Here is a 3,708-nt window from a genome sequence, read left to right as displayed (position 1 = left end):
AACTAAATTTTTGTTAAATATTTTAGGAATTCATAAAATTTGTTCATTTGAATTTTTTTTTTTTTTTTTTTTTTGCGAATTTCATTTTCATTTTTATTGGTTAGCATTTGCTTAATTATTTTGCAAAAAAAATGCGTTGTCATGGGAGAATTTGCTTGTTTAATAGAAGGAAAAAAAAAGAAAAAAAAAACAAAGCTAAGTTTACAAACTAAATTTTAGCAAATTTTTCTGATCAAAATCCTTCATTGGTGATAATTGACATCTAATTATTACACTAATTCTTTTTTCTTTTTTTTTTATGCAAATTTTTTTCTAATAGCAAGATATGTTTACTTGAGAAATATATTTATGATATTACTTATCATTTAATCATTAATTAATTTTCATATTCACTTGTTAATTTGTTAATTTATACGCTTATTAAAAAGAGCCTTTAAATAGGGTATTAAATAATGCTTCAATTCTATTAAGTGATTATTATTCAAACCGGATCCGGTTTTACCTCTAACCTATTCAATCTCTTGGTAACATTTGGTTGTATGAAGTAACAGAAGAAACATTAATTTGTAGCATTTACATTTACACTGTTTTCATTCTCATTGTTATTTCGATAATATAATCTGTTTGTTTCACTGATATCATCATATCGATAATCTGTTTCACTGATATCATCATATCGATAATCTGTTTCACTGATATCATCATATCGATAATCTGTTTCACTGATATTATCATATCAGTAATCTGTTTATTAGCCAAAAATTTTACATAAAAATATGGGAATATTTGAAAATTCGAAAAAATTCCGAGCAATAAGCTCACTTTTTAAACATTTCTCAGCAAAATAATTCATCCTTTCAGTTTTTATTTTATTTAACAACTAATAAAAGTTGTGAAATTTCATACCTTTTTTTCAAATCTATCATTAAATCCTTATTTATCCCTCATTTGTTTCACATCACAATTAAATATAATTTCAATTCATTATTATACCATGGAATAATTCAAAGCTTATCATTTATCAGTTACTCATAATAAACTCTAATGTAAATAAATGATGAATGATAAGTTGAATTCATAGATAGCCAAAGATATTTCAATTATGCTTAAATGGACAAAATTTTTTCGCGTTAATTTTGATAAGCAATAAATTTATAAAATTAAACTTTGTTTCTTTTTTTCTTCTTTTTTTTTTTTTGATTTGTTTATTTTGCAATTTCTTGTCATTCATTATTTTTTTTTTCAAATTGATAACGATGATAAATTTATTATCTGATATGATAATATTCGTTTCTAATTTGTACTATCTTCCATTTAATTTAATCTATTCTAGCTCCCATAAGCTATTATCAGTAGTGATAATTTGATATGAGCAAATAATGAAATGTTATGATTAGTTTAATGATAAAATTTGCACTTTTATCATAATATTATGATAATTATTTTGATGATATGGTTAAATAATGATAGCTGATATATCAGTAAATCATTATCAGTATAACAATTGTTATTCATTCATTCATCCCATTAATATTTTAATTTATTGTAAAAAAGGAAGAAAGTATGAGAGAGAGAGAGGGAGAGAGAAAGAAGAAAAGAAAAAAAAATAGGGAAAAAGAAAAACCTTCAAAGATGTATAATTAGCAAAAGAAAAAAAAAAAAAATTAGCTTTAGAAGTTGATTGTCGTGTTTGGCAAGTTGTAAAGTGAATAATAATATATATGTATAGGACAGGTGGCGCAAATTGTTCACTATGAAAAGCGCCACAATAGCTTTAAAGTTTTTTTTTTTTTTTTACAACCAATTTTTACTTCTTAAAAACCAAACAAAAATTTTCATTCATCAATCTTTAAAAAAGAAAATAGCTATTAATTTATTTAATGAATATATATTAGTCCAAATTGCTTCTTCATCTTCCGCTTTTTTTTTCCTTCTTTTTTTTCTTCTCTCTCTCTGTTTACCTCCCTCTTTTCATCATTTTCATTTCTTTCTAATAATCTATTATTTAAATTTTTCATTCAATTATTTATACTATTTCGTTTTTATTTTTAATTTTTTCTTCCACTACCTTCTACTATCTTCTTTCCTTTTCTTCCTAACCAATTAATTAATTAATTAATTAATCAGTAATATTGCATTGTTTTTATCATTGGAAAGAAACACATATACATATATATAGAATAAATTGTGTAATAATTTTAGCAATATGTAATATTACAATATGCGTATGCCATTTTATTTTATATTCATTTAATTTGAAATGAATAATGAACTAATTACTCATTAGATGTTAAATAATTTATAATAATTTTGTTTTTTTTTTTTCGTTTTTGCTTTTCTAATACAACAACAACAATAAATTGTTAATTAATCTTTTTTAAATTTATCATTTAATTTTTATGCAAATTTTACTAATTGTATTAATATTTTTATTTTTGGAACTAAAAAATTTGTCATTTTCTTTTGTCACTTTCTTTTTATTTTTGTTACTTAATTTTTACTCATTTTCCGTTTACTTCCTTATTCATTTTACTTAAGGACAGTTTTGTTTTTTTTTTTAAATGTCAAGTTTTTTTTTTTTTTTTAAATAGAATTTTCTGAAATAGTAGCAAATAATTTTGTAATGCAATAATTTGTTGCATAATATTTATGAAAATATGTGTAAAATAAAATTTTAAATAAAATTTTTAAAAAAAAATGAAAAAAATGATTTTTTTTCTTTTTGAAATATTTTCAAAGTATTTTAACACTTTAAATAATTTTTCAAACTAATTTTTTAAATACAAAAATTTTGCACATTAAATTTATGTCATTATAGGAATTGTCAACAAAGACAATATCAATGTAATTATTGTAAATGTATCTCAATAATGATAATGAAATAATCGATAAGCTTTATTATGGAATAGTAGAAATGCGAAGTATAATACTGATAATGATAATATATGATAGGTGTAATTAAGAAATTTGATAAATTAAATGAAATTTAAATTAATAAAGTTTATTATCTGGGAAAATAATTAAAACAGATCACAAAATTTAATCGTAAAAATATAAAATTTAATCGTAAATATCGCTGTAAATATTTTCATTTTCATTCAATTAATTGCAAAATTTTACAATTTCAGTCAAATTTTAAATTATTTATTTTTTTTTTTGCAAAATTAATATTGGAAATGAATTATATTTGCAATATATTTCATTTTTTTCCAATCTAAAAATGTACTTTGAATATTATTAAAATATTATGCTTTTGATGAAAATTTTTTAATTTCAAAAAAATAATTTCAATTTTTTTATTATTTTTCATATTCATAACACAAAGATATTTTAAACTTTTTTTAAATTTCATTTTAATTTTTGCAATAAATTTCCTGAAATATTTGTAGCAAATTGTTGTGTTTTTTTTTTTATTTTGTGAAATTCAAGGTAATTATAACAAAAAAAAAAAGTCGCTAATTTTTCATTGTTTAAACCTTTATCTTTTATGAATTAAATTAGTTTAATTTAACTAATTAACTAACAATTAAGTGTGACTAATTTCATTTGTTCGGAAGGCAAAAATTATTCGTAAGATTTGAAAAGGAAAAATTAAAAAAAGAAGTTGGAAAAACTTTCCTTTTTTTTTTGAAAATTGCGAGAAGAATGCATTTCATTTGATTGGTTCATTTTCCGGATATTTTACAAAAAAAAAAAAAGAAGTTTTTT

This window comes from Loa loa (assembly GCF_000183805.2).
Source record: "Loa loa unplaced genomic scaffold supercont3.207, whole genome shotgun sequence".
NCBI lineage: Eukaryota > Metazoa > Nematoda > Chromadorea > Rhabditida > Onchocercidae > Loa > Loa loa.
Note: the sequence above shows the minus strand (reverse complement) of the source record.